The sequence below is a fragment of the Cynocephalus volans genome, chromosome Y (assembly GCF_027409185.1).
Source record: "Cynocephalus volans isolate mCynVol1 chromosome Y, mCynVol1.pri, whole genome shotgun sequence".
In the NCBI taxonomy this organism is placed as follows: Eukaryota; Metazoa; Chordata; class Mammalia; order Dermoptera; family Cynocephalidae; genus Cynocephalus; species Cynocephalus volans.
Window position 1 is genome coordinate 4,434,653 of NC_084479.1, and position 11,153 is coordinate 4,445,805.

At 54.2% G+C, this 11,153-nt stretch overlaps 1 pseudogene; it reads right to left on the reverse strand.

The window, feature by feature from the left end:
• The window catches only part of LOC134368960 (F-box-like/WD repeat-containing protein TBL1X), a 43,315-nt pseudogene extending 41,896 nt beyond the window's left edge, over positions 1 to 1,419 (reverse strand).
• Positions 1,420 to 11,153: the final 9,734 nt, after the last annotated feature.

Here is an 11,153-nt window from a genome sequence, read left to right on the forward strand (position 1 = left end):
AAATCCCCTTCCTGATCTTTACCTAGACACTTTACCTTTGTGCATCGCAGGAGTAAAGGAGAACATCTCAGAGCTCACTGGCTCCCAGGGACCTCCTTTGGGTTTGTTAGAGAGAATAAAAGCCAGTGAAGACACGGGCTCACACAGCACCTGTTGTGAGGACACTTTCCGGAGAAGTTCAGGAAAAAGCATGGGAACATGTGTGCGCCATAAAAAAAAAAAAGTTGTACTCAGAGCCTGATTGACCAGAGAGTGCTTGAGGCTCAAGCATGGTGTCTGGGGACAGGGAGCATCGAGGAAGAAGGAGGTGGTGGTGCAGGTGTACTAATTGGTGCTAATCTGTCATCATCAACAGGGTCGAAGGACAAGTAGGACTTCACACATCTTGACCCCAGGCAGTTTTTACTGCATAGTTCATGCCCTCCTTGCCTCGGTCCCTTCCACGTTGCCTCTTTTGCAGGAGGTAGCCCGGGAGTTTACTTGTGCGAGTTAAAATGCAAAACCACGTTACCAGAATAAAGAAGGAAGCGCGGAAAACATAGTTGTGAAGCAAGGTGGTGCCCGTGTATAATTCCATCGAGATACTAGAACACAAGACAATGACATCTGTCACCCAACACAGCCTATGGGAAAAAAACGCTCGGTAGCCTCTACCCAACAGTGAGGGGAGAAAAGAGAAAGATCACGAGGAAGAAGGGTGTAGGAGATCTGGACGAAACCCTTGACCTACGGACCCACTGTACATACCGAAAAGAGGAACCTAGAAACCTGCGCACGACTTCCTTTCTCCCAAAGTAAACACGGCCAGTGACATCCACGCGGTGGCCATCTGCCATTGGTAGAAAGGAGTCCACGGCTTGCTCGCTCAGTCTCTGGGAAGGCACTGCATAAATGTGTGCATGCAGGCGGCCGGACACTGCTGAATCACCTCCATTGTGCCAGGCACTGAGGAGGAGAGGGTCTGACACTTACAGAGACAATCGTGCACGATGTCTGAGACCCGTAATTTTCCTAGCCCTGAGGGAGGGCTTGCAGTACTGCTCTGTGCCTCTAGACCCGATGAAATCCAGCTCAGCGACATACAGATCAACGCATGGGCCCGGCCCTCAGAGAACCTCACTCTGACTGTGGGCTGGAACTGAAACACCCAGGACTGTCCGCTGCGCCCGATTCGTGTCCTTAAGTACTTTATGTTGTCTCTGTTCGGTGCCACACAAGACGCAGGCATGAAGTTTGTAGTGGAACACTCATTGGACTTTGCAAAGGGCAACAGGGCTGTGTGTGCGCACTGCAGCGGGCAAGCTGGGAGAGCTTCCTGGAGACACGGGCCAGGGCTCGCAGGCAGGGCAGTTGTGCCCCAGATGCCGGCGTACGGGAGGCAGGCGCGTCGTGGGTGACAGCCACTATCTCTTCATCCATTGGCCTTGGAGTCACATTAGCAGTCTGGGCGTGGCTTGGCGCCTTGGGGCCAAGATGCCGGGAGAGGGCGCCAAAGTCCTGCGCTTGCGCCCAATGCAGAGCCTGACCACGAGGTTCCAGGAGGTTCCCAGAGCCGGAATCCGCCTGCGGCTCGGCTTCTCTAGCTGCTGCTGGGGGTGTGCAGCTCAAGGCTTTCGTCCTTGCGTACCCGGCGCAGCTGAGCCGGCTGAGGACCAGGGCAGCATGGCGACTGAGACGGGCTCCCGGGAGGAAGGGGCTCCCCTGGAACCCTGGATGAACGTAGGTGTGGGAAAGGGCCCTGGGGAGGGAGGGGCCGGTAGGCCTCTTAGGGAGCAGCCGCCAGAGGCCAGTAATGGCGTGGGTTGTGCAACCCAGGCAGAGTTGGGTGGGACGCCCGAGGAGGCCTCTGGGACCGCGGTTGAAGCTGTGGAGACGGAGGCGCTGGCTACCAGGCAGGAGGTGGCGCTGGACTTGCTGGACTTAATGGAGGTGGTGGAGGTAGTGGCCGAGGAGCAGGAGGAGGGGGACAGGACGACAGGCAGGCACCGCTAGTCTGGGGTCCCGTGGTGCCCGTGACACCGTTGGAGGCGTTGGAGATCCTTCAGTTGGAGCTGGGAGCCGTGTACACCCGAGGAAGCAGGGCTTCTGCTAGGCTCAAGCGGAAGCTGGGACAGACGTGCACGCGTCATCTTGAGCGGAGAACGGCCATCATCCAGGACATCCCTGGGTTCTGACCCAAAGTTGTATCCTTTGGGCTGTGTGTCGAGGGTGGCTGCCAAAGGGGGCTGTGGGTGGAGGGTGCGTGTCAGCGAGGAGGGATGCAGGATGAGCAGAGGGTTGGGAGCAGGTAGGGGCCGAGGCCATGTCCTAAAAAAGAGCTCAAAGCATGGGTGACATCCTGCTCCTAGAGTTCGAGCGTGAGTGCCTAATAGGGACCAGGAGCACTGGTCCACACTGGAAGGCAAGGGTGGCAAAACGTGTGCCGTTCACTCACACAACCACAAAGCTGAAGGACACGTTTTCCTGAGAAAGGCCCAGGAGAAACGAGATTCTTCCTCTCAACAGCCAGCACGGGTAAGCAAGTGACACGACACTGCTGTCCTCTGAAGACAGCTGCTCCCCAGACACACTGGTCAGCTACAAAGTGTGCAGCTGGGAGCATAAGCCCTGGCCATATGTGCCCTCCACTGCACTGTGTGACCCCATCAGAGTCCCGGGCAAGGCAGTTGAGCTCCGTTTTCGCACACAGCATGACCTTCTTGGGATCATGCCCACAGTCCCGGCAAGGCCACCATCACTACAGAGCCCCTCCGGACATCAGTATTATCTGTCCAGTGCCGAGCACCAAAGGACCACATAGAGCTTAGCAACGCCAGAAAAGTGCCCCTCCCTGAGTGTGCGTGGACAGTCTCCCATTTACACAGCCCTGAGGTGCCCATAGCCATGAGGCTGCGTCATGGAAGGCCGGGGCTCAGGACCAGGATGGCAGAATGCAATTCCTGAGGTCTGGAAGACCCCCGCACAGCACACTGTGCTTGCCCTTTACAAGTGCTCAGTTGCTTCAAGCGCCTGCCTGCATAGCAAGGGAAGGCCCCTTGACCTGAGGCGGATTGTGAACCATCCCCAGATATCAGCCATTATCAGAGCCCAAGATGAAGGTGTGCTTCACTTCATGACCAATCTACAGGTCAGAGAGGGAAGACTGAGTATGAAAGAGGGACAGCTGGGAAGTAGAAGTGATTTATCCCAGAAAACCAGGAATGTCCACAGACCTAGAGTGGGTTCTCCCTTATTTGCTTCTTTGGTCGCGCAGGTGGAGGAACTCAGCCAACCCTAGTACCGCTGCCACCTAAAGTATTTGTTTGGCAACAACCCCTACTTCCGCAATGCAGTGATAATGAAGGAGTATCACCTGAGCCTCACTGGTCAGAAGTGTCTCTGTGGACTTGGGGAGGTAGGTGTTGTGGTTGGAGGCAAGGCCAAACCTGGTTCTTCCCTACATTTTCCACTTCCTGCAGGGCACAGGGCATCTTGTTCCAGTAAAATCCAGTGGTTCTGGGATCATGAAGTTGAAGCCCCCTGCCCCACGGAGGACACCATCAGCCTGAGATTCTTCAACTGGATGTGTGACCACAACTGGCCAGGGTCAGACAGGATTGCTGAAGTGAGGCCCCTCTGGGCATCATCAGAAATGACATGATGTGCGAGTAAGTAGTGGGGATTCCTGTGTTCTGGGAATGGGGTATGAAGGGTGATCTGAGTTTTCTTGGTTCTCCCACCAGATTATCATCGAGGACCTGTGGCTTAATCCGCTGAAGTACTACCCCAGGGAGGAAGACAACTTGAGAGGAAACATAGAGGAGGCCATGTGAGCAGCCTGAAGGTGGGGCTGAATGTGTGCATGTGGGGTACCTGGGATACAGATGGAGAACCTGAGGCTCAGGGATGACCACAGTGACCACACCTGGTCATCCAGGGAGTGGGAGAGGTTAGGAGCTCAGGGGAAACGTAATGCGAGCAGCTTAGGAGTGGGTAAGCTTAATCCAGCTAGGCCGCCTGCCACATCCATGGTCCCTGGAGAAGAAGCCAGGCTCAGACAGTAATGATGTTCCTTTTCATTTTCATTGCAGGGCTCCCCTTAACCCCCACCCAACCTCAGGCCTCCAGAGGTCCACTGAGTTGGGGCCCACCTAGGTCACTCTCTGGCCTTTCACTCAGATGTGCACGGGTTCTTGTCCATTTGCTCTTTCCTGTGCCTCCTTTTACTATGGTGATAATTTGAGCAGGCTCTGAGTTTTCATTTCAATCCCCAGATTGCAAAAGCCATGCTGTCTGTGTACAGGGCCTTTAAGGATACCACTTGCTTTTAAGGGAGGGACTTTGGGAGGAATCCTAAAATGGCAAGGGATGGTGTGTCCCAGAAGGGAGCATGAGACCTGACAGTATGTTCAGTACTGGTCAGAGACACACACTTTCACGTCTTCCTGTGTGCATGTGTGTGCGTGTTAAGGAACCCCAGCTCTACTGAAGGAGAGTACTAAGGAAGAAAGTTTGGCTGCCGTGGACTTCTCTCAGCCCGAGAGATAAACAAGGAACAGCTTTCCAGAGAAACCGTACATGGAGAAGATGCCGTTGGTCTTGAACGGCACCTAGGGACAAATAAAACACTAAAAGACTGCATGGGTCTTCTGTGTGCTTGTTTGGGGAAGTGAACTGATCTGGAGAAGAGATTAAACCAGCGTGGGCTGTTGAATTGGCTGCCTGGGAATCCCTGTGTAAGAGCGTGTCTGGAGAGTGGCCTGGGAGAGTGGAGGAGGTGGGTACAGCCCCAGCTGAGCACTTTGGAGGCCAGAATTCTAGCCAACAGGACGGGAGCCAGGGAGTATGGGGAGAGAACAAGACAGGCTGCTAAACCGGAGACCTTCCACGTAGAGAGACCAAGGCATCTTAGAACAAGTGTGGTGAGCAGGGGTATAAGTGGCTGGTCACACGTTGTTGAGTGTCCAGTATTCGTGCCTGAGCTTCACTCAGGATCTTTAGGATCACTCGCCGATCCACATGGATTAGAAGTCACACAAGTACAGGCTCCCTTCAGGACTACGAAACAAGCCCTCAGTAGCAAGGTGCTTGGAGAAGGGGCTATAGATGCAGGTGGGAGGCATCTACAGGGAGAGGAGGAGGGTGTTGGGCGTGGTGTAAGTGATGTTGGGATTCTGACTATAGAGATTAGGGGAAATAGGGCAGTGCCGTAAAGAAGCACCACGCCTCTTGACTGCATGGGCCCCTGTGGATTCCTGTGTTACTCAGGGCTGGTGTCTACTGCAGGCGAATGTTGAGAGGCCTAGGTCAGAAGAGGGGATGGGGTAAATCCACGTCCAAGCTACCCCTCCACGTGCGTATCTTCCCCCACCGATGGCAGAGGTGGCAAGTACGGTTGTCCCATGTGTGTTTCCGATAGGAAGGATTAGGCCTTGGGCCCTGGCCACATGACTCGGAAATGCAAGTGCCCGCTATGAGTACTTTCTGCTCACGAGACAGTCCACTGAGGCTCTGTCTTCCTCTGGGTAGACTGGCCACCTACACACAGTATAAAGAACCCCGGGCCCTTCTGTGTGCTCTTACTGCTCTTTCTCTCATCTTGGTCACCATTCTTCTGTAGCCCATTTGAGAGTGACCTGGAAATCTCACCTTGTTTCATTGAGATAAAGGGAAACTCTTTCATATCTCAATAAACCAGGATGTTTCCGACAGGTGGTTGATTCCATATGTTAGGCCACAGGGATTGCGTTTGGTGTGGGAATGTCCAAGGAAGACACACTTTTCATACAGAAAAAGTAGTGACTCCTACGTAGAAATCAAAGAGGGCGTTCACATTCCATCCCAGACCAGGAGGTGAACTCAGAAATGTTCGCTCCTGGAAAAGTTAACAGTAATGACAATCCCAACAGCAGGGACATTTCCTGGAATGGCCACTCTCATGTGGTGTCCATGGGTGTGCAGTGCAAAGCCTCCATTGGTCAGGAGGGGAGGCTGCCTTCTCTTTTAATCACTTGCAGATGACCTAATGCTTTGACAAGCTTGCATGGCTCTACTTCCCTCAAAATCCCCTTCCTGATATTTACATAGACACTTTACATTTGTGCATGGCAGGAGCAAAGGAGAATATCTCAGAGCTCGCTGGCTCCCAGGGGCCTCCTCTGGGTTTGTTAGAGAGAATAGAAGCCAGTGAAGACATGGGCTCACACAGCAGCTGGTGTGAGGACATTCCCAGGGAAGTTCAGGGAAAATCATGAGAAAATGTGTGAGTCATGAAGAGAAAGTTGGACTCAGAGCCTGATTGACCAGAGAGTGCTTGAGGCTCAAGCATGGTGTCGGGGGACAGGGAGCATCCAGAAAGAAGGATGTGGTGGTACAGGTGTACTAATTGGTGCTAATCTGTCATCATCAACAGGGCTGAAGGACAAGTAGGACTTCACCCATCATGACCCCAGGGAGTTTTTACTGTGTAGTTCACGCCCTCCTTGCCCTGGTCCCTTTCACCTTGCCTCTTTTGCAAGAGGTAGCCCGGGAGTCTACCTGTGTGAGTGAAAGTGCAATACCACGTTACCAGAATAGAGAAGGGAGGGCAGAAAACACAGTTGTGCCCTTGTACAATTCTATCGAGACACTAGAACACAAGACAGTGACATCAGTCACCCAACACAGCTAATGGGGAACCACGCTTGGTAGCCTCTACCCAACAGTGAGGGGAGAAAAGAGAAAGATCACGAGGAAGAAGGGTGTAGGAGATCTGGACGACACCCTTATCCTACGGACCCACTATACATACTGAAGAGAGGAACCTAAAAACCTGCTCACGACTTCCCTTTTTCCAGAGTACACACGGCCAGTGACATCCAGGCGGTGGCCATCTGCCATTCGTAGAAAGGAGGCCACGGCTTGCTCTCTCAGTCTCTGGGAAGGCACTGCATAAATGTGTGCACTCAGGTGGCCGGACATTCTGCTGAATCAGTTCCATTGTGCCAGGCACTGAGGAGGAGAGGGTCTGATACTTGCAGAGACAATCGTGCACTATGTCTGAGACCCATAATTTTCCTAATCCTGAGGGATACGTTGCAGTAGTGCTCTCTGCCTCTAGACCCAATGAAATCCAGCGTAGCAACATATAGAGCAACACATGGGCTCGACCCTCAGAGAACCTCACTCTGACTGTGCGCTGGAACTGAAAAACCCAGTACTGTCCACTGCGCCCGCTTCGTGAACTTAAGTACTTTATGTTGTCTGGGTTCGGTGCCACACAAGACGCAGGCATGGACTTTGGAGTGGAACACTCATTGGTCTTTGCAAGAGCAAACCGGCTGTGTGTGTGCACTGCACCTGGCAAGCTGGGAGGGCTTCCTGGAGACACGAGCCAGGGCTCAAAGGCAGGGCAGTTGTGCCCCAGATGCCTGCGGCCTGCCGTTGGGACCATCGTGCGTGACAGCCACTACCTCTTCATCCATTGGCCGTTGAGCCACACTAGCAGTCTGGGCGTGGCTGGGCACCTTGGCGCCATGAAGACAGGAGAGGGCGCCAAAGCCATGCGCATGCGCCTGAGGCAGAGCCCGACCGCCAGGCTCCCGGAGGTTCGCAGAGCTGGAAGCTGCCTGCGGCTCTGCTTCTCTAGCTGCTGCTGGGGGTGTGCAGCTCAAGGCTTTCGACCTTGCGTACCCGGCGCAGCTGAGCCTGCTGAGGACCAGGGCAGCATGGCGAGTGAGGTGGGCTCCAGTGAGAGAGGGGCTCCCTCGCAACCCTGGATGAACGTAGGTGTGGGAAATGGCTTTGGGGACGGAGGGGCCGGTAGGCCTCTTGGGGAGCAGCCGCCAGAGGCCAGTAAAGGCGTGGAGTGTGCCACCCAGGCAGAGTTGGGTGGGACGCCCGAGGAGGCCCCCGGACCGGGGTTGAAGCTGTGCAGGAATAATGAGGCCGTAGTGTAGAGGGAGGCGGCAGCGACCGGGCAGGAGGTGGCGCTGGACTTGCTGGACGTAATGGAGGTGGTGGAGGTCGTGGTCGAGGAGCAGGAGGAGGGGGACGAGGACGACAGGCAGGCACCGCTAGCCTGGTTTCCCAAGGTGACACAGCCCCTGTTGGAGGCGTTGGAGATCCTTCAGATGGAGCTGGGAGCCGTGAATGCCCGATGACGCAGGGCTTCTGCTCGACTCAAGCGGAAGCTGGGACAGACGCGCAGGTGTCATATTGAGCGGAGAACGGCCATCATCCAGGACATCCCTGCATTCTGGCCCAAAGTTGTATACTTTGGGCTGTGTGTCGAGAGAGGCTGCCAAAGGGGGCTGGTCGTGGAGGGTGCCTGTCAACGAAGAGGGATGCAGAATGGGCAGAGGGTTGGGAGGAGGGAGGGGCCGAGGCGATGTCCTATAAAAGAGCTCAAAGCGTGGGTGACTTCCCGCCCCTAGAGGTCGAGCGTGAGCAGGTGATAGGTGCCAGGAGCACTGGTCCACATGGAAGGTAAGGGTGGCACAACGTGTGCCATTCACTGACACACACCACAAAACAGAAAAACACGTTTTCCTGCGAAATGCCCAGGAGAAACGAGAGTCTTCCTGCCCACATCCGGCAGGGGTAAGCAAGGGACAGGAGAGTGCTGTCTTCTGAAAACAGCTGCTCCCAAGACACACAGGTCAGCTACAAAGTGTGCAGCTGCGAGCATAAGCTCTGGCCATATGTGCCCCCACTGGACTGTGTGTCCCCATCAGAGCCCCGGGCAAGGCAGTTCAGCCCCGTTTTCGCAAACAGCGGGACCTTCATGTGATCACGCCCGCACTACCGGCAAGGCCACCATCAGGACAGAGCCCCTCCGGACAGAAGAAGTATCTGTCCAGCCCCAGGAACACAAGGACCACATAGAGTTTAGCAATCCCAGAAAACAGCCCCTCCCGGTGTGTGCATAGACAGTCTCCCATTTACACAGCCCTGAGGTGCCCATAGCCCTGAGCCTATGTCATGTAATGCAGGGGCTCAGGACCTGGATGACAGGGTGCAATTCCTGAGGTCAGGAAGACCCCCGCACAGCACACTGTGCTTGCCCTCTACAAGTGCTCACTTGCCTCTAGCGCCTGCCTGCATAGCAAGGGAAGGCTCCTTGACCTGAGGCAGATTGTGAACCACCCCCAGATATCAGCCGTGATCAGCGCCCAAGATGAAGACGTGCTTAGCTGCATGACCAGCCTGCAGGTCATAGCGTGAAGACTGAGTGTGAAAGAGGGACAGCTGGGAAGTAGAGGTGATTTATCCCAGAAAACCACATTGCTATCTCAGTACTGCCGGAGAACATTTCCTCCTTTCTTGCCTCTTTCCACTGCCACGTAGAGGAACGGGATCATCCTATGGATGGCTGTCAAATGCTATTTTGCTTTTGAAAGAACCCAGACTTCCGGAATGCAGTGATCATGAAGGAGCATCAGCTGAGCCTCACTGGTCAGAAGTGTCTCTGTGGATTTGGGGGCGTATGTGTTAGGGTTGGAGGCACAGCCAAACCTGCTTCGTCCCTACATTTTCCTCTTTCATCAGGGCACAGGGCATATATTTCCAGTAAAATCCTGTGGTTCTGGGATCATGAAGTTGAAGCCCCTTGCCCCACGGAGGACACTGTTAGCCTGAGCTTCTTCAACTGGTTGTGTGACCACAACCGCCCAGGGCCAGACAGGATTGCTGAGGTGAGGCCCATCTGGGCATCATCAGAAATGACTTGATGTGCGGGTAAAGAGCGGGGATCCCTGTGTTCTGGGAATGGGGTATGAAGGGTGTACTGAGATTTCCTGGTTCCCCCACCAGATTATCATAGAGGACCTGTGGCTTAATCTGCTGAAATACTACCCCAGGGAGGAAGACAACTTGAGAGGAAACATAGAGAAGGCCGGGTGTGCAGCCTGAATTTGGGGCTGAGTATGTGCATGTGGGGTACCTGGGATGCAGATGGAGAACTTGAGGCTCAGGGATGACCACAGTGACCTCAACTTGGTCATCCAGGGAGTGGGAGAGCTAGGAGCTCAGGGTAAATGTAATGACAGCAGCTTAAGAGCGGGTAAGCTTAAGCCAGCTAGGCCACCTGCTACGTCCATGGTCCCTGGAGAAGAAGCCAGGCTCAGACAGTAACGATGTTCCTTTTAATTTTCATTGCAGAGCTCCCTTACACCCCCACCCAACCTCAGGCCTGCTGAGGTCCACTGAGTTGGGGCCCACCTAGGTCACTCTCTGGCCATTCACTCAGATGTGCACGGGTTCTTGTACAATAGCTCTTTCCTGTGCCTCCTTTCACTTTGGTGATAATTTGAGCAGGCTCTGCATTTCCATTTCAATCCCCAGACTGCCACAGCCATGCAGTCTGTGTACAGGGCAAAGGTTCAGTGCCTCTAAAGATCCCACTGTCATTTAAGGGAGGGACTTTGGGAGGAATCCTAAAATGGCAAGGGATGGTGTGTCCCAGAAGATGGCCTGAGAACAGACAGTATGTGCAGTACTCGTCAGAGACACACATTTTCAAGTCTCCCTTTATGCATGTGTGTGCTTGTTAACGAACGCAAGCTCTACAGAAGGAGAGGACTAAGGAAGAACGTTTGGCTGCTGTGCACTTTTCTCAGCCTGAGAGATAAACAAGGAACAGCTTCCCAGAGAAACCGTATATGGAGAAGACGCCGTCGGTCTAGAACGGCACCTAGGGACAAATAAAACACTAAAAGACTGAATGGGTCTTCTGTGTGCTTGTTTGGGGAAGCGAACAGATCCGGTGAATAGATGAAACCGGAGTGGGCTGTTGAATTGGCTGCCTGGGAATCCCTGTGTAAGAACGCGTCTGGAGAGTGGCCTGGGGGAGTGGAGGAGGTGGGCACAGCCCCAGCTGAGCACTGTTGAGGCCAGAATTCTAGCCAATGGGGCAGGAGCCAGGGAGTATGGGGAGAGAACAAGACAGGTGGCTAAACCGGAGACCTTCCATGTAGAGAGTCCAAGGCATCAAAGAACAAGTGTGGTGAGCAGGGGTGTAAGTGGCTATTCACACCTTGTTCAGTGTGCAGTATGCGTGCTTGAGCTTCACTCGGGATCTTTAGGATCTCTCGCATATCCACATGGATTAGAAGCCACACACATACAGGCTCCCTTCGGGACTATGAAGCAAGCCCTCAGGAGGAAGGTGCTCAGACGGGGTTGGATATGCAGGT